At 37.7% G+C, this 20787-nt stretch overlaps 1 pseudogene; it reads right to left on the reverse strand.

The window, feature by feature from the left end:
* Nucleotides 1-1760: 1760 nt before the first annotated feature.
* The window catches only part of LOC149176793 (putative boron transporter 2), a 31052-nt pseudogene continuing 12025 nt past the window's right edge, over nucleotides 1761-20787 (reverse strand).

Consider the following 20787-nt stretch of genomic DNA (forward strand, 5'->3'; position numbering starts at 1 on the left):
AGGGGATCATTTGGCTTGAGCATGTTTTGGGTTGAATATCTTATGAGGGCTAGATTTGGTCTAGATCTAAACAAGGCGAATCTACTGATGGACCGAGATCTCTTCGGCGCATGTTCAGATCTGTAGATCTGACTGTCTGGGTTACTTCTGAAGTCTTGAAATCATCTATGCCCGGAGGTACGCAGGTGCAGTAAGAGAAAAGTGCGTACGTACGCAGGAACGAAGCATTTCAGGTGCGCCGGTACGCAGGCACAGAAGGGTTCAGGTGCGCCGGTACGCAGGCAGTTCAATGGACTCAGAGCGAGGTACGCAGGCTAGCAGTTGAGCAGGGTGCGTACTGTACGCAGGCTAGCAGTTGAGCAGGGTGCGTACTGTAAGCAGGCCAGCAGTTGAGCAGGGTGAGTACAGTAAGCAGGCCAGCAGTTGAACAGGGTGCTTACGTAAGCAGGCAAGCAGTTGAGCAGGGTGCTTACTTCTCTTAAAATCTTTGTTTATCATTGCTGTGTTCTGGGTTTGGTCCTATTATTGTTGATCTAGTTACTACAGTTGACTGGGTGATTCTCTTATACTTGATGATCATTTGATGCTTATGGATCCAGTTTGAAAATTTATGAAAAGTGGTCCTTGTAAGAAAAGAAGTAGGGGGTTGTAGCTCCCTTCCAGGAGAGACTGGAAAACGAGAGAGAGTTGTAGCTCTCTGCAGGTTGCAGCCTGCGTACTGGTAAAGGACTGCACTAGTACAAATCCATTGTAAAAGGAGTTTCTAATTTGAAAGAAGATAGAGACATATTGCAGCAGGTGGTTTTCACCCACATTGGGTTTCCACCTAACATCTTGTGTTCTTTGGTGTGACTATCTGTTTTCTTTTGTTCATGCTCATTATTTTATGGTACTGACATGCAAAAATAATTCAAAGAACAAATAAAGAAGATTTATTAAAAGAATTGTATAATACTGATTCACCCCCCCCCTCTCAGTATTATTTCCAACAACATATTCTTTATTTCCATTATCTAAATGTTTTACTGTCATGAAAAATAGATATTTCCATCTCAACATATCCTTGATCATTTGACATTGCCCTTGGTTAGTTTTTAAAGGTAATGGCTAAACATTTACAGAAGTTCTAATATTGTAAGCCTTACCATTTCCCTTTCATTTGTCAAGTTTAATTTCCACATTTTTTATTTCAATGAAACATTAAAGGCTACAAACTTTGTGGTTAAGATCCAACTGGTAGAAGAAGGATGACTTTCTATGAAGCTCAAACCACTCACAGGACCCTTTAATACCACCATGCTTATTTGGCATGCCCAGGGTCTACAGAACCACAAGACTGACATAATAGATTTCATGCTTCAAGAAAACAGAAATACTTCAAGCTCAACTTCCATTACATTTTTTTACACGCACTATATGGTCTACCCTGTCCTCTGAGAATGACAGAGGTTCTTTGTGAAGACACACCAAATACAACTGAGTGATTTATGGCACAATGATTAAATAATGATAAGGCAACAAAATATGTATTATTCAACATAAGATATGCTCACTAAAGGGAAAGATTATTGGTCGAGGATTTAGACTCCAAACACCTAATTGGAAGTTGGTTTATGTGGCCTCAAACCAGATGCACTTGGACTCATATTTTTTCCTTGACTAACCAGGGGAATGCCCGAATGCTTTTGCCCTCTGTGAGGGCTATGTGTCTGTCTGATCTCACTTATACGGGGGCTATATATTTGTTTAGCTTCTACAATTTAGGGACTTAATGCAGATTCAGATCCATGAATTGGTGTGCAATCAATTAAGCTAGTTATACGTGGACTATATGTGTGTTTGACCTCACCGCGACTTCGTGTAATCATCTCATCCAAAACTTCGCCATCATTTTCACTTGTTCCCATGTTTCCTAGTCCGAACCCCTGAATTCCAGCTTCCTGCAACCAATATATGTTACAGTTCAATTTATTACTGCTCATGCTACAGGGCTTATGAAATAGAATTGAGTAATATTTTTAAAATTTGTTGGATATGTGTCTTGCACTCACTGTTATATTGCATGGCATTCCAGGGGCTTCTTCATACTCTACTGCATCCAATTCTTGAAAATGTGCTCCTTTGAAAAACTTGGGAAGGATATACTGCCTTTTTGGGACTAACAAGTTACAACACGATCAGTAGTGGGAAGAGAACACCATCTATAGGCACCCATGTGATACCAAAAAATGCCAGCATATAACATGTCTAGAAAATGGTGAAAGTGGAAATTGTCTTGAAAGGCACCGTTTCAAGAAATGTAGCATGATACTCCTGAAGTTCTCTGTAACCATCAGTTCAACATTGATCAGCTTTGAAAACTATATTACAAGCATTAAATTCAATCACATTATAGTTTGAATAAAGTTCATACTTGTATCTACGGCTTGGAGCAGTGAAAAGAAACAATATCCTTTCCCAAAATTGATTTCTTGGCAAACTCTCTATGGCCATGAAGGCAAAGTAAGCCCAAAGCACAGAAGTTGGGATCTTTCTAATGATGGGCATTGCTGCAAGACAGCCAACCACCATCAGAGATTGCAACAAATTACTCAATCACTGTTCTTTCACCTCAACAGGAAGCAGGTCATCCACGTCCTTGTCAACATTAAAAATTGATTCATCAACTGGGGCATCCATATTCTCAGTACTTGCGACCAACTAAATTGTGGTCTCTTTCAATTCCTTATGTGCCTGCAAAAATGGTTGGGACATGACAAGACAAATAAATAAAGGGAGAGGAAAATTAGATAAAATGAAACACCCAAACTCAAAAATAAGACCATTACCAAGGCAGGTGGAGGCTGATAAACCAGTGGGGTCTGCATTTGCTCATAGGCTTCTTGCATGTTTCCGTATAATTTCCCTAAGGTTGAATTTTTCTGCATACTTTTCCGGACTGTTGTCACTAACTTGCTAAGCACCAACTGTAACAAAAGTACTTGTGAGTTACTCATCTATAAAATGTCTGAATTGTGTCTTTGCCCTGAGAAGTTGCAATTGATAATTCCAATATATTGGTACCTGATGTTTGAGGGTAGCTAAGCTTTTCGTGTGCATGGGAGATTGAGGAATAACACCATTTGAAGGAGGTATGCCAACAAGACCACATAAAATAGTCTGCCACAATAAAAGGAAAATTTATGAATCCACTAGAGATTTTTTATGGAGGTGAAAACAAAGAATGAAGAGTTAGATCAAGATGTCTTTAGGAGAGCAAGAGCTCTTCCAGAATAGGGTAGCCAGTGACAGTTGAACCTAAACATGAACTCTGACAAAAATTACAACATAGTTCTAAATAATATATATATACTGAGGTAATTTGCATACCAAAAATCCTAAGAGAAGTCATAATGGTATGAAGAAGGTTTTCTTAAGTTGAATTCCTTTTGTTGGGCAAGTTGGGATGCAACACTGTGATCAAAATAATAAAGCACTGCAATCATTGTTGCCGAAATGAAAGCTCCAAAAATGTATAACAATGGCACATCAAGCATTTCCTGTGTGGAAAAATAAGTACTGTTATTTCATGGAAACGAAAACGAAAAAGGAAAAAAAATGGATTCTATGTTTTAGGGTGGAGGATGAAAGGCAAGATCAGTGCCTTATCATGCTTGGGCTATGGGAGCACACATTTTATGTCAAAGGGAGAATATAAAGAAGGATTATGGGTTATAAGCAGCCAAGGATCATCCCCCTGCCTTGTGTTGTTTCCACCCCCAACCTTCCAAAGTTCAAACCAACAGTCTTCCGATCAGTGGAAAGGCCAACACCACCACCTTCCAAATCACTGAAGATTTATTGTAGGATTTATTTGGAGATCTTATACAATCCTCAACAGACAGAGGCTGTATGTACTTCCAACTCACCACCTTTCTCAATAAGCCCTTCCCTTCTATAATTCTCTAGACATATTTAGCAGCCAAGGCTCTTTCCAAGCAATGGAAATTTTAAATGTCCCATGCTCACAGCTCTTTAGGAACAACAGTTTTTTTCCATGAGACCCTAGGAATATTCTTTTTTCTATTTTTCCCCAGCCCATAGGAATCTGAAACTAAGTCTTCTTACCTGTTCCAGGACCTGTTTGGGAATAAAGGAAAAAAACACTCAGTACACAGGGATGCCATCTTCAGTGAGGCGATAAATGCCATTGCTCAGTCCTCTCAGTGAACATATATCAGATAAGTGTTATTTTAAATATTTATTTGAATTACATTATGATTAATTATGTATTTTTGTCTACTACATATGCATGGAACATTAATGGTGTTGTTATATGACTGATGGGGGACGAGAGCTTATTGGTTGGAGGTTTTTGTGGTTGGGTAATTTGACCTGGTTATGTATGGTACTATCATGTACTTGAATTTAGATAAGACAAGGTGCTATGGAGTTGATGCCCCAACTTTGGGGTGACAACTCATTGCTAAGATGATATGAGTAGTGTGGCATATGGTTGGGAGGAACATTTGAGGTCTGCAACTAGTTGGTAAATTTTATCAGATAAGTGTTATTTTAAATATTTATTTGAATTACATTATGATTAATTATGTATTTTTGTCTACTACATATGCATGGAACATTAATGGTGTTGTTATATGACTGTATTCCTATGCATGAGATCATTGCATTATATAATTCGTTTGGATATGGAAAACATATGTATAGGAAATAAAAGAAAAGGAAAATTTCTTGAAAAATCAAGTTATAGGGATAAGTTTCATTACTACACCCTAGCAAGTGGTTGGGGAAATTACATAGTCTTATCAAATCCCATCTTTACAATATTTGGGCCATATGGGTTAAACTTTTCTGATAGAGGAAAATCACATATTGTTGGGAAATTGTTCGATAAAATTCACAAGTAGCGATATGGATATATTCTCAACTCAAGAGGAAAATGATAGGAATGATAGATATATAGGTTAACTTATTGTTTTATAATTAGACTTAGCAAAGAGATGGGTACATTTTAGTAATGGAGCTACTAATTTCATGTAGACAAGAATTTTGGGAAAATAAGCCTTATTGATGGAAAGAAGAATGGAAAAAAAAAATCCATATTATGGGATCACCAATGAGGTGGAAATGTCAAGTGGTAGTGCCATGTGATGGTTGAGTTGGAATGTGGAGGAGGACAAGTGCCATGACTAGCTTCCGTCACAGTTCAATGGGATATTAAACCCCCTTTCACCTTGAATTTTGATGTATATTTATACCATCATATCAAGTAGATTGTGGCCATTAGATCCATCAGGATGCAATTTTTTGTTAAATCACACACATATTGGGGATCCAATGTAGATTTGGGTTGTTGACTCAAGTGGATCTTGGACATTAGTTCCATCAGGATGCATCTTTGTGTTAAATCATGTGCATGTTAAGGATTTGATGTAGATCTAGCACATCAAGTCGAGTGAATCATGGTTGTTAGATCCATCAAGATTCATTTTTGTGTTAAATGCATGCTTGGAATTTGATGTAGATTTAGGCCATCTAATTGAGTGGATCATAGTTATTATATCCATTTGGAAGCATATTTGTATTGAACCATGCACATGTTGGACATTTGATCTGGATTTGGGCTATCAAATTGAGTAGATTGTAGCCTTCAATTACATTGGAGCTGTAACTCCCATTTAACCTCCACACATGTTGAGATTCGATATGGATATAGGTCATTAGATCAGTGTAATCGTATTTGTTGGATCTGATCGGGAGCATAAATAACCATAAGCTATCATGCATGTTATAGCTCGATGTAGCATGTGGGTCATTGATCTACCCTAGGATCAATTGTTAGATCTATAAGTGTGAGGATCACACACTATCAATTGTTAGATCTACAATTGATCTACTCTAAGATCAATTTTTAGATATACAAGTGTGAGGGTCACACACTATCAATTGTTAGATCTACAATTGATCTACTCCAAGATCAATTGTTAGACCTACAAGTGTGAGAAAACTAGAGAATGAAATTTGCATGTAGTCGCAATGAATAAAGGGCTTCCACATGGAGGGGTGGAAAATGAATTGGGACCCTTCCATATTGGTGGATCTTTAAAAAGGTGCCATGCAAACCATGGGGCCTAGTGGGGACCAAAATTTTAAAAGAAAAGTGGTTGTTTGTGTGCCAAGTGTCTAAGGAGAGACATGCAAAGTTAGTTCATTTCTAATGAAAATAAAATTTATATACACATGAATATACTTTCCAACATAAGGAGAATTCATAGAGAAGGGTTGAAAGTTGTTATTATTGGTTTAGAGTACATAAAATCACAAAAAATTCAATAAATTTTATTAAAATTTTGTTGATTTTTTTAGCTATCAACTTGCAGAGCATTTTTTAGGCACTAAACAACATTTGCACATGAAAAAAGCCATGAAAATTGCTTGTACATTTCTCATGTAAAAGAAATTTATATATATTAAATAAAATAGCTCGAAGAGATCCTTCCAACAACATATTACATTTGTGAAACCAATCCACTACAAAGGAATTATAACTGAAAAATACAGGGGAAAAATAAGTTATAAATTCACTCTAAGAGATGTATCTTGCAACTAGGGCTAAGATTGGGGAACTGAAGTAGCCAATAGAAATATCTTGGACAAAGGAACACAACCATGTTGCTGAATTTGAAATTCATGTACACAAAATTTCAAGAAATTAACATAATTTTGTTGTCCAAGAACAAGGAAAATTGGGTAAAATTGCCCACAACTTTCATGAGCGTTAACTGCTATCCCAAAACTTTGATTTGGAAGAATATGAAATTAATGGAAAGCTATTGAAAATGAGAATAAATTTATCATCCCAACATTTTAGATTTTAGTTGGAAAATTCCTCATGAATATAAAAGTATGTTGTTGGTAGCATGAAGGACAGAATTAACATGAGGAATCAAAGTATGGAGGATCCTCAGGGTTCCTATGGTCATGCATAGGAGGCCATAAGTATGAATATTAGCATGGAAAATGCTAAAACAAATTCAAATGGGCATGTAAGGGGTAGATTAGAGAGAAAAGAGTAGAAGATACAATGAGGAGTCCCAAAATGGAGGTCTTCATATACAAGGATGATAATTAAATGCTGATGAGGGAAAAACAACATATTAACACTCAAATTTTACATGGCCTAAATAATTTACAAATTAGAATGGAAAAGAAATGTGATTCTAGGTAGGAAGAGGAACACCACTCACAATTTAGGGGGGAGGATTCTATAGATTCAAGGCATTCCAGGAGTCCTTGCAGGACTCTAATGAGAATTGTTGATGGATGCCATTGCTTAGTTGGCTTGGCATTCTCTGTTTTATAAATTAAACAGTGTAAGTGGAACTATTTTGAGGAGTGCAAAAGGTTTAAGCATGTCTAGTTCCCGTTTTGGCCAAAATGGTGAACATTGAACCTTAGCAAATAACACAGATCCAAAATTATCAAAACTTGCATTTTGCTTTTTATGATAAAAGCAAACCTTTGTCATTCAAGGATCTCCTTTATGAATACCAGTCAAGGGTAAAGCTGGCCAAGTTTCTTAGTGATAATAACATAATCTTATATGGTCTGGTTAAGAAAAATATTCAAATTCTGCTTGGCTTCTTGCTAAAGATATTTCCTCAAGAGGTTTTTAATTTTCATTTTGCAGCATTCTCAGAAATTTTATAGTCTGGAGTGTCAAAGAAAGTTATCTCAGGAATGTTCTCAACTATGATCAAAAGTCTAAAGACCTACTTGTTTTTACTGACATCTAAGTGACAACAATTTTCTCATGTAATTCTTCTTAAAGTCAAATTTTTCAAGGGGTTGTGCTCCAAGTGGGCTATTAGAGCCTGCCAACCTGCAACTTCAATGACCAAAATATTCTAGGCAATACAATCAGTACAGAAGAAATATATTTTATAGATATAGTGTCATCGTGCAATACTTGCCAACAGAAAAATTTAAGCCTGACCAACTTGTAGGACGCTGCAAGTCAGGACTCAGATTTAAAGGTTGTCCTGCCTTTATTACAAAGTTCTATCTAATTTTGTAGCATAAGATATAACGCTGAGAAACAATGTAGATAGGGCAAGATAATTTTATTCAAGTCTAAATAAAGCCTGACAGATAGGTAAATGGGACTAAGAAGTACAGCCAGTGATGCCAATATGTAAGGGAACCCTTATATGATCTGGTTAAGAAAAATATTCAAATTCTGCTTGGCTTCTTGCTAAAGATATTTTCAGGTTGATTATCCTGGTGCTTATCAAAATACTCCATTATATTCAAAAAAATTGAAGTCACTTTCAAAAGAAGGATCTGTAAAATTAATCAATTTGCAATTGTCTTCATCTTGTATATTTTTCTGAAGAGGAAAACAACTATGATCGTCCAGTTTTGATTAGTGCAAAAAAAAGGGGTTTGACCAACTGGTTTCAACTGAAAATGGCCAAAACCAGTCTCAGCCAGCTAGCTTTGAATACACTGATTTTCATAATTCAGTTGGACCTATTTCTCATTTACCAAAACATTATTTATTTATTTTTAAATACCATATTAGCTACTTTCAATTCATCACTGTGCTTTCCCCTCTTTCATGCAATAGCTTGGGTGTAACGGTGTAACACATTTCAAGAGTTAAAAAGCTCCTAATGGCATCTATTTTATTTGAAGGTTAACCATGTCTCTTTTTCTTAGGGGTTATTCCTTTAGAGATAAAGGATTCATGTTACTAGGCCCTAGTAAACCATATCATGCCATAGAAGACACAGCATTTGAGACATACCTTTTGTCATTGTGTAAAAATTCTGTACAATTCACCTGGTTGTTAATGCATGATTATTCAATGAGATGCATTGTTGAAGGCATCCCTGACAAGAGAGTTAGCATGGTAGAGCAAGGATATATTACCACCTAATATCTCATAAAAAAATCTTCAATACTGCCTTTTTTCTTGAAAAATGACTTCTTGGTCTTAAGCACTAGTTAATCAGGTTAGGTAGTTTCCCAAGTTATTCACAGCAGACCATAGAACAAAGTTCACTCTAAAGACATTGGTAGCTTGTTGCTAACAAAAATTGCTTTTTGGCCTTGAGCACCAGTGAATATGTTTAGGTAGTCTCCCAGGTTATTCACAACAAACCTCATAACAGAAAATGGTCATCCTGGAGGCAGAGGCTCTACATGTCTGAACTGTTTACTAGTTTTTATCTCATTACCTACAGCTTGGAAGATTTCTGCTTTTGTATTGCTCCTTTAAATAAACTTAGATATGAGATGATTTCAGCACTTCTAATTGTTTCCTTTCTTGTTTTTTAACCAATCAGATGGACTGTTTTAAAGTTTGTAGTTATTTCAATTTCTTTCTTTTCTGTATCTAGTTTCCTATAAACTATAATTAGTTATGGTTTAAATTTTCTTGTTTAAAGGTTTGGATGCTGGAGAAACTATTACTTTGCATTCTACTACCTTGTTGCTTCTGTCATTGAAAGAAAGTTGAAGTTTGATGGTCAACACTATTTAAACATATAGCTTCATAATGACATCTATCTTGGATACAACCAGTCAACTCTAGAATAACAATAATTTTCGCAGTTCTCTGTTTGTTTCTTACACGCTTGCATAAATACACATACAACCCAAAATGTAGTGTTGTCAGTTAAGGATAAATCTAAATCAAAACCAGCCTCTGTTTTAAAATAAGAAAAGGATGTCTCAAGAATGATGTGGAGAGAAGAATTGGACCTCTCTTATGCTAAATCACTCCAAAATGCTATCCACCTTGGAGATTTTGAAGGTGCATGGGAGGGCACAACTGCTAAACTGGTAAGAGTTTTTTCAAACAGAATCTTGTCATGGAACTGGACATTACATTTAAAATTGGGGGAATTGTAGATAAGGCAAGATAATTTTATTTTCAGTCTAAATAAATCCTGACAGATAGGTAAATGGGACTAAGAAGTACAACCAGTGATGCCAATATGTAGGGGCACCCTATGCTACCCCAAAAGCATAAAACAAAATATAACAGGATCAAACAAGAGAACATGAACTAAATATGAGATCAAAAAAGTGGAAAGAGGATAGAGTGCAAGAGATTAACTAGAGGTACATAAGACAGGATGAAGAGGAAAAGGGTAAAAAGAAGAGTCTACCATGGAATCAATCACTGAGAATGATCCAATACACTGTCTAACGATATTGTCTGGGCCCTGAAAAGTACCCATGCCTGAGAGGACCTGGCTAGATGATCCTGGGAGGCATCTGCCAAACATGAATAGACCTTCTCCGCACATTCAAGGGTAGTGAAGTCATGGCTTAAAGTGTGTGCATCATTGAACCTTTTGATGAAAGAAATTCGTAACCAAGCAAGCCACTAATTCTAACTTGTATAAGAAAGAATTTGCATTGAAATCTTCTGGAAATTGGAGAGCAAAACCTTGGGATTGGCATGGTATTGTTCAAAAACACTAATACAAATGGAGAGAAGCCTTACGACAGTGGTTTCAGAGATTCCATTAACATCAACCGTAGGGATATTTAAAATTTCTGAGATGAGAAATCCACTGCTGCTAAATATCTTGGATCATTCCCCGAATGGTTCAACAATGTAGGCCACTTTGCTTGTTAAAAATGTATTTTCAGTGGTTAATCAAAGTCCAAATGACCGGGGTAAATGGCAAGATAATGTTAAATATGAAAATCCATTGCATGCTTTGAAAAACATAGCAGAATAAGTGGAAGCAGAGATTCAGCCATGGGTAAAATTAAGAGAAAAGAAAATTTTTACAATGCTCGACATGGTCTAGTCAAATATTATGCATACTACGAGCAGCTCCGGTGTTGAATATAAAAACAGTCACTGTGGATAAACTTGGCAGCAAAATAAAGCAACATTCAATACAGTCGAGCATACCTTATAAAGTTCTCATATATTGAAACACACTCACGTGTTGAATACTATGATCTCTGTTCAACTTTTCTATCAGATGTGAAGAGGTCATTACCAGTCATCACTTTCTCAATACTTCCACCATGGTACAAGGCCTCGACCACAATCAGAATGGACCATTTACTAAAAAGTTGATATACCATTCAGGTTAATTTTGAAGCCAAATCTTCTTTCCAAAAGATGAAATCCAAATCAGCATAATGATACTTCTACAAGTTTGTTCAGCTTTAGTTGATTCTCTTTTGCTTGTGGGGTAACAGGAAAATTGAGAGAATCTTTAACAAAATTTGATATCCAACCCTTAAAAAAAATTCATGGTCTCTTGCAACCACGGTTATATATGCTTCCAAACCAGCAGAAGCATTTAGCTTTGGCTGGCAAAGTGATTATCACCTTTGTTCCAACTGCAGGGGGCATGAATCCACCTAATTTGGTCTTCCAGAACAACTGATAATTTGTATCATATTCAACAACTATCTTCTCCCCTACTTCAAACTTGAAGAAAAACAAGGAATATGAAGCCAACTTACCCTAATTCAAAAGCCGGCTACAGATGGGGAGGACCTGCATAAAGGGGCCTAATTTCTCGTGCTCAGCCAACAATTCTGTCAAGTATCAGCTGCTGTTGCTGCTGCTGCAGTGACATGAGACGTTCAGATCCAAGAAACCATGGATACCAAAACAAGAGAATAATAAGTGGATTGAAAATGCAATAATACCGCACCGAAACTGTTGTTGCTAACTAGAAAATTAGGATTTTTGAACTATGATCAAAAACCCTATTTCAATTTTTTTTTATATAGGATGAATTCGTGAAAATAAGGAGCCAGGGAGCCATATACACCATGAATCCATGAAAACAGGGAGCCATATACACGATGAATCTGGAATTCGTGAAAACAGGGGGCTGAATCCGTGAAAATAGGGAGCCGCCCTCCATTTGAAAACAAATTAACCTCCACCCTCCATTTCAAAACAAATCTAACCTCCCAGGACCAAATCGACCCTCACAATTTCACAAACCACTCCCAAATCAGAAAAACCAAATTGTAAATCAGAAATGGTGATTTTGATCTCCAAAACCAGGAGCAAATATCAAAATTGGATGATTTTAAGGGAATACAATTCGGTTAGTTTATCCGCCCTGGGCTAAAATAAAAAAATAAATTAATTTTTAAATAAAATGAGGGCTAATCATATAAAAAAGGTTTTTATTATTTTAACTAAAAATTCACCCCATTAAAATATAAAAAGCCTTAAATTTCGCCTTTGGGTGATTATTCGCCCCTAAAATTTACCATGCTCATATTTCTATCAATGTCAATGAGAATTTTCATCCAATGAAAACACCTTTGACATCAATGACAACATCTTCTAACAATATCTGCCATTGCCATTGATGGAAACATAAAATATTGTGACTAAATAAGAGAGTGTCATTGATGGAAAAATTATCGTTGGGAAGGTATTTAAGAGGCATATCCAACTATGCCATTTTCAGGAGAATCTGAGTTGATCTCCTGAGTCAGAAATGCCTTGAAATCTATAACTCCCTTTTTGGCTCTAGGAAACGCACCTTTAACATGCTTTATAATTCACTTGTGACATCAATGATATTTTCCACTCAATGAGAACTCTATTGACATCAATGACCTCATAATTCTATCAATCTTAACGAGATTTATTGTATAATGAAAAGAACTTTGAAATCAATGAAAACACTCTATAACAATATCCCCTTTGTCATTGATGGCAATAGTAAACATTATGACTAAATACCATAGTGTCATTGATGGCAAAAGTATTTTGTTGGTTTGATCACTGTGTAGAAGCTATAACTAATCACCAACAAACCACCTAGTCTGCAATGTTTGTGCATCTCTCCACTTGGGTTCCAATGTTTTTTCATCTCTCCCCCTTTGACATCAATGCTAAAGGGAAACACAATATCCTGTCACATATTTAACATTGTGGATTTTTATGTATGCTCTTTCTTACACTTTTCTCTCCATTTGCTTCTAAAAAGCTACATTTATTCACCGATCAAAACAAAAAAATCAATGGAAAATATACTCCTCCAGCAACTAATCTCCCCTTATCATTTTGTTCCTATGGACCTATCAACTGCTTCTTTATATTCATATTTCTTCAGTTATTTTTGGACTGATATGAATAACTACCTTCCTGCCCTATGGAGAATATTTACTTGAGAGAAGAGTGACTTTTCTAATATTTTCCTCAGTTATTCAAGAGGGATCTCTTTCTAAAAGTCTTAAGGTATCAACAATTCATACTATACGAGCCAAAAGCACACTTATGCTTGCTGGTCTTAGTCTTAGCTAGGCTTACAATTATAATTATGATGCTCCTTTTAGATTCATGGACATGAGGGCTAGCATCAACAAACATCTCTCCTATGCATGACTGACACAAATGATGTGCTTATACAAGTGTATTTTGTTAGGATATTCCGACACATAGGATATAGTTAAGTTCAACTTGGTCTAGTATAGAGTTAGGTTAGAGTTAGGTAAAGTGTGTTTCTTTACCGTTGTACATTTTGTAACTTACAATCCGACGGTCACGATATGTAGTGATCCGACGGTTCACTCTCACCTCGGTATTACCGACACTTGATCCGTGGCTTGACACCCGATTGGTCCATGAGTTCTATTTAAAGCGCATGGAGGGTCATTGTTCGGGTAATCCGTGCATGAGAGAAGCTTATGTAAATTTTCATTCTTTGATTAATAAATTGTCTGTACCCACGTTGGGACAGGCCGTGGACTGTTTCCCTCCTTGCACTCTGAGGGTTTTAACCACGTCAAAAATACTGGTGTATTGATTTGAGATCTGGTTGTGAGCGGTGTCCTTTTGGTATTCTTCTGTGGAACTTACCCTGTAAATTCCTACATGGTATCAGAGCTATTTGAGGGCCGCGTCCGTTGGTGATCCAAATCTGAAGCCGGTAGAACTGCATGCGGCTGTCGTTTCCTAGATCTGCTGTTTCTGACTGCTTTCGGGCCGAGAGGACTGCTCTGTTGCATTCGGAGCATCTGTTTCAGTGAGGAACCCCTTTCGTTTCACGCGAAAAGGTTTCCGGTAGCCCTAGCTGCGTCATTTTTCAGATCGGGAGGTATACAGTGTTTTTTTTTGCAGTTTACTGTCATTTTCTCTCTGCTTATTTCGGTTTCGGTTTATTTAGCCTTTTTTTTTCCCGGATCTATACCTTTCATTTCTGCGTATGCTCTTTGCCCTGCGACTCTGTGCGATCTGGGCAAATCAGAAACAGAAAGAAAGGATTTTTCTCATGCGTATGCTCTTTTCCCTGCACCTTAGTGTGATCTCGGAAAATCAGAAACATTGAGGAAAATATTTAGTTTTTCGGCTAAAAGCTAACTTTGAGATTTTTTTTAAATTTCTAGTTTTTTGGCTAAAGCTAACTTCGAGCCGTAAGGTTCGTTTTTCTTTGGATATTCGTGTTGGGTTTTGTGTTTTGTGTTTTGTAGGGGAAAAGAGTCTTCCCAAGGCAAGCACGCAAATCGAGGCCCCCCCCCCCCCCCCCCCCCCCCCCCTCTCTCTCTCTCTCTCTCTCTCTCTCTCTCTCTCTCTCTCAAATCTTTTGTATAGATCAATTGGTTCAAAGACCTTTTAAGAGAGTAGAGGTCTTGGGTTCAAGTCTCCATTTTGTGGGGGCGGATTTTTTCATTCCCGCACATTCGCGCACTTTGCCGGCAACGTCAACAATTTTTTTTCAAAAAGCCATAACTTCTTCATCCGGAAGCCTTTTTCAGAGCCGTTTTTTTTAAAACCGCCTATTTTTTCGAGATCTATCCATTGGACCACTCACTTTCAGCATCTTCAGCTTCAGTTGTTTTTCAAAAATGGAAAGTCCATGCCAAGTCATTCTTGACAGCACTAACTACTTCCAATGGGTCGCCTACATGGGAGATTTACTTAGAAGTAAAGGTCTCTTCAGAATAGCCACAGACCAAGAGAAGAAACCCAAAGATGAAGACAAGGCCGAAAAATGGGAAAATCGACAAGATCAAGCACGTGGCTTGATAGGAATGTCTGTTTCTCCTGATCTTAGATTCCACATTGCAGAAATTGAAACTCCTCATGAAGCATTAGAAAAACTTGCTAAAGTTTTTGGGATTAAAAATGAAATTAGATCCCATCAACTTGAAAATGAGCTGCTTACTTTGGATCCTAATAATTTTTCTTGCATTGAAGATTTCTTGTCAAAATTCAAGAACCTTAGATATCTCTTGGAAGGTGTTAAAGTTAAGAAAGATGATGGTAACCTTATTTATTCCATCCTCACTAAGTTAGGGCCAGCCTACTCTGTATTTGTTTCCACTTTCCATTCTACCAGGGAAGCTTTCATTTGTCAAGGCAAAGACTACAAGCCCCCTTCCTTTGACTCCTTTTGTGATTCCTTAATAAGAGAACAGGAAAAACTCTTACACCTTGGTCTTCTTAATCTTGGAAACTCTTCCACAAAAGCGTTAGCCGCCCAGCAGTATCCAAATTCAAAGAATCCTAAGAAGTCTTATCCTCAAAGGAATGGTCCTAAACCAACTCAGCCTCAAGATGAAAGATCATTTCAGCAATATGATAAGCCCAATAAAAACAAATGGAAGAAGACTGAAAGACATTGTAACTTTTGTAATCAAGATGGCCACTTAGAATCTAAATGCTTTAAGAAGATGGAAGCCTTGGAAGCCGCAATGAAGAAACATAACATCCATCTGGAGCCTACTTCAACTTCAACTTCCGGAACGGCATTTTCTGCATGTCATCGTCAATCATCTCAGTCTAGTTATGCATTAAATGTATCTTCTTCTTCTTCTCATTCTCATGAGTGGCTCATTGATTCTGGAGCCTCTTGTCACATGGCCAAAAACCAAGCCATGTTTTCTTCTTTAAATGATTGTAACACCAAAAATATATATGTTGGTGATGATAGATCTCTTAATGTTGTAGGGACTGGAACTGTTCATCTAGACAATGGTCAGTTCAATGATGTATTATGTGTTCCAAACTTATCCTGCAACCTTCTATCTGTCTATCAGATAACTCATTCAGGTGAAGGTAAAATCGTTGAATTTTCACCTCATGATGTTGTAATCAAGGATCTAAAAGATCCTAAACAGATTCTAGCTACTGGTCTTGCTGATGATTCCAAAAGGTTGTATAAGTTTCACAACTTTGGGTCATCCCATCTTCCCTCAGTATTTGTTGCTCATAATGATGAAGTGAGCAAACTTTGGCATGAGCGGTATGGTCACTTAAACTATCGCTCTCTTCAGCATCTCTGTAAAGAAAACATGGTGACAGGTCTTCCTATGGTATCTTGCAAAGATGGTGTTTGTTCCGGATGTGTACTCGGAAAACATCATCGGGACAGTTTTGACAAACGTGCCTCTTGGCACGCCTCAGCCCCTTTACAGCTTGTGCACAGTGATTTATGTGGTCCTCTTCCTGTTGCTTCATTCTCTGGCTGCAAGTACTTCTTAACTTTCATTGATGATTTCTCTAGACGCACTTGGGTATACTTCTTAAAACTCAAGAGCGAAGTATTTACCACCTTTTTGGCCTTCAAAGCATTCGTTGAAAAACAATCTGGACATCAAATTCTTAAGCTAAGAACTGATAATGGTGGAGAATATGTTAAAAATGCATTCATCACCTTTTGCACCGAAAATGGCATTCAAATGCAACATACTGTTCCATACACTCCACAACAAAATGGTGTAGCTGAAAGGAAAAATCGCACTTTAAAGGAAATGGCTAATTGTATGCTGCAATCTAAAGGACTCAGTCTTAGTTTTTGGGCCGAAGCAATTAATTGTGCAAATTATATAATCAATCGCACTCCTACTAAGGTTCTAGAGAATATCACTCCAGAAGAAGCTTGGAGTTCCATTAAACCAGATGTAAGTCACTTTCGTGTGTTTGGAAGTGAAGCATGGGCCCATATTCCAGATGAAAAGCATAAAGCCTTAGAACCTAAGAGTGAGAAATGTACTTTTGTTGGATATTCTGAAGATGTAAAAGGCTATAGACTTATTCCATTTAAGTCCAAAAATGTTATCATTAGAAGAGATGTAAAATTTGATGAAAATAAATCGGCCTGCGAGCCTAGTCCGGCGGATGTGCCACCTCTTCCCATCTCTTCTATCTTTGAGAACATTTCTTCTTCTGATGATGAAAGCGAGGATGATAATCCTTCCCCACCTTCTCAGGATCCTCAACTTCCAAGATGGGTCCGTGCTACTCGGGATGCAGCAGGTGATCTTGCCGGTGATCCTACAGATCAGCGACGTACACGTTCTCAGTTTGAAAGAGCCTCTTCTTTACTGGCTCAAGCTCCAGTGAATCATGATCCTGACACTTTTGCAGAAGCTTCAGGCCATCCACATTGGGAAACAGCTATGAATGAAGAATATCATTCATTAATGACAAATGATACATGGGATCTTGTTCCTCTACCAAAGGGACGCAAACTTGTTAGATGCAAATGGGTTTACAGAACCAAGTATGGACCAGATGGGAAAGTTAACAAACATAAAGCTCGTCTAGTTGCTAAGGGCTTTTCACAGGTTGAAGGCATTGACTACACTGAAACCTTCTCTCCAGTTGCCAAAATGAACTCTATCCGCCTTGTTCTTTCCCTTGCTGCCTCTTTAAAATGGGAAGTCCATCAAATGGATGTTAAATCTGCCTTCTTGCATGGGGACTTGCAGGAAGAAATCTATATGGAACAACCCATTGGCTTCATACAAACAGACTCCAGCCTCGTTTGTCGCCTTAAGAAATCCCTTTATGGCCTCAAGCAAGCTCCTCGAGCTTGGTATGCCAAAATGGATAGCTTTCTTTTAGAATCTGGCTTTTCTAGGTGTCATTCTGACAATACTGTCTACACCAAGAAAGTGGGCAACTCTCTCATCATCCTTGTTCTTTATGTTGATGATCTTATTCTTACTGGTAGTGATCCCAACCTTATAAACCATGTGAAGTCCAGCCTTAAAAAGAAATTTGAAATGACAGACTTAGGACACTTACACTATTTTCTCGGTCTTCAAGTCTTGCAATCCCAAGAGGGTATTTTCCTTTCCCAGTCCAAGTATGCTTGTGATATTCTTCGTCATTTTCACATGGAAGACTGTAAGCCAGCCCCTTCTCCCTTTCAGTCTGGAGTCAAACTTTCAGTCTCTTGTACTTCTCCTGAAGTTGATGCTACCTTATACCGTCAACTTGTCGGAAAACTCTTGTATTTAACCCATACTCGTCCTGATCTTTCCTTTGTTGTTGGCCTTGTTGCTCGTTTTATGCAAAACCCCCGTGAAAGTCATTGGAAAGCAGCTAAAAGAATACTTCGTTATGTTCGAGGTACAATACAGTTTGGGATTCATTACAGTGCCAAAGCAGCTCCTCTGTTAGTTGGTTTCACTGATTCTGATTGGGCTGGTGACCTTGATGATCGGAAGTCTACTGCCGGTTATGTCTTCACTCTTGGTTCAGGACCTATTACATGGGCTTGTAAGAAACAGGCTGCCATTTCTCTTTCGTCAGCAGAAGCAGAGTATCGTGGTGCCGTGGAAGCTAGTAAGGAAGCCTTGTGGCTTCGTCAGATCCTATCAGAGTTTGGCTTTGAGCAGCAGCATCCAACCACACTTTGGTGTGATAATCAAAGTGCCATTCAGCTATGCAAAGATCCAGTCCAGCATCAGCGCAGCAAACACATTGAACTACACATGCACTTCATCAGAAAGCTCATTCTTGACCATATTCTTGAAGTGCAATATTGTCCAACGGATGATCAGGTTGCAGACATCTTCACAAAGGCTCTCACAGAGGCGAAGTTCACTAAACTTCGATATATGCTTGGAGTTCAGGAAGTTGTCACTAAGGGGGGATAGGCTCTAGTGCCTCCTTCCTTCTCCTATTGTGTCATATTTGTAAATCCTTCAATCCTATCCCAAGTTGTTCTTAAGGGGGGATGTTAGGATATTCCGACACATAGGATATAGTTAAGTTCAACTTGGTCTAGTATAGAGTTAGGTTAGAGTTAGGTAAAGTGTGTTTCTTTACCGTTGTACATTTTGTAACTTACAATCCGACGGTCACGATATGTAGTGATCCGACGGTTCACTCTCACCTCGGTATTACCGACACTTGATCCGTGGCTTGACACCCGATTGGTCCATGAGTTCTATTTAAAGCGCATGGAGGGTCATTGTTCGGGTAATCCGTGCATGAGAGAAGCTTATGTAAATTTTCATTCTTTGATTAATAAATTGTCTGTACCCACGTTGGGACAGGCCGTGGACTGTTTCCCTCCTTGCACTCTGAGGGTTTTAACCACGTCAAAAATACTGGTGTATTGATTTGAGATCTGGTTGTGAGCGGTGTCCTTTTGGTATTCTTCTGTGGAACTTACCCTGTAAATTCCTACATATTTCAACCATATACCAACTGGTGACAACATACTCTAACTCACCGACACTTTTTCTCACCCAAATATCAATACATCATCTCGACATGATACATTATTCTGCGAAAAAACCTACTGACAGTAGACTCCTACATACATCACCATATATTTTGACTCAACATAAAGATCAACCACATATAAATCAATACTCACTCAAACCTACAATAGAATACATGCACACTTGGAACGACAATCTTACTTAGCCATAAACTCAACAACTTGATTATGATCAACTGTCATGTCAATCTCTTATGAGCAATATGGATACATAAGATCAATTAAAATATTATCCAACTCAAATAAAAACATCTAGTTAAGTATCCTAAACAATATCATACAACTTATACCAGTTTTTGATAACTTTGATACCAATTTTTGATTGAGTGTACATACTTATTGGGATCATGAATGCATTGGGTATGTCGAAGAAAACAATTTGATGGACTTGTTCCCCATGGAATCCTTGTGAAGCAACAAAAAACCGTGAAGGAATGTGTTGGAGTTCAAGGTGGTCGAAAGGTAACTAGACCATGGATAATGAATGGCATGGAATCAAATGGAAACTGAAGACATGGAAGATGTATTGATGCAATGGTTGTAATTATCAAGCTCATTTACTCTTTTTTTTCTCTATTTATAGAAACTCGAGGATGGGTTTCCTTAAGTGGGTGGAGTTTTTGACAGTCTCGCCTTTCTATCCCTTTTCTTGTAATAATAAATTGTGACTACAATTCCAATGTGGTAGAAATGGCTAATTAAGACAATATGTTGTAACACCTAAAATGAATTGTTTAAAATGATGGTCGGCTAAAGGTGAGAACTTCTATGCAATCCATTATGTGAGGGAGGAACTTATTATGAGAAATAAAGAACCACGATCAATACAAATTTAGTTTGAAAATTGTTACGAGCTTGAATGAGATGCCTCCAAAGAGATTCAATGCATGCGCATGGAGAAGTGGAGGATGACACCTTCACCTTTGAAGATGGAGGTGGTAGCACAATTAATCAAACCACCACTTGATAGATAACAAGAGATGCAATTGGTTGGGGGGGGGAGTGTTCCCATATTTTTCTTATTCCTTAAAAGGATGGAAGAGGTAGGTTGACATTCTCTCGGGTACAGAAAGAGATGTAAGGAAAGAATAGAGAACAAACGATAAAAATGGAAAAGGGTGACAAATGTGATTGAGCCTTGTGCTCTGAATTTGGGGAGTTATTCCATGCACTTATGTCTTTGAGGCTTCTAGATAATGTACATCTAAGCCTGATTGGTTAGTGGGAGGTTTAGTGGATGATCGAATCACCG

This window comes from Pinus tabuliformis, chromosome 4_1 (assembly GCF_031772625.1).
Source record: "Pinus tabuliformis cultivar Carrire ecotype Pingquan chromosome 4_1, CPIR1, whole genome shotgun sequence".
NCBI classification, from domain to species: domain Eukaryota; kingdom Viridiplantae; phylum Streptophyta; class Pinopsida; order Pinales; family Pinaceae; genus Pinus; species Pinus tabuliformis.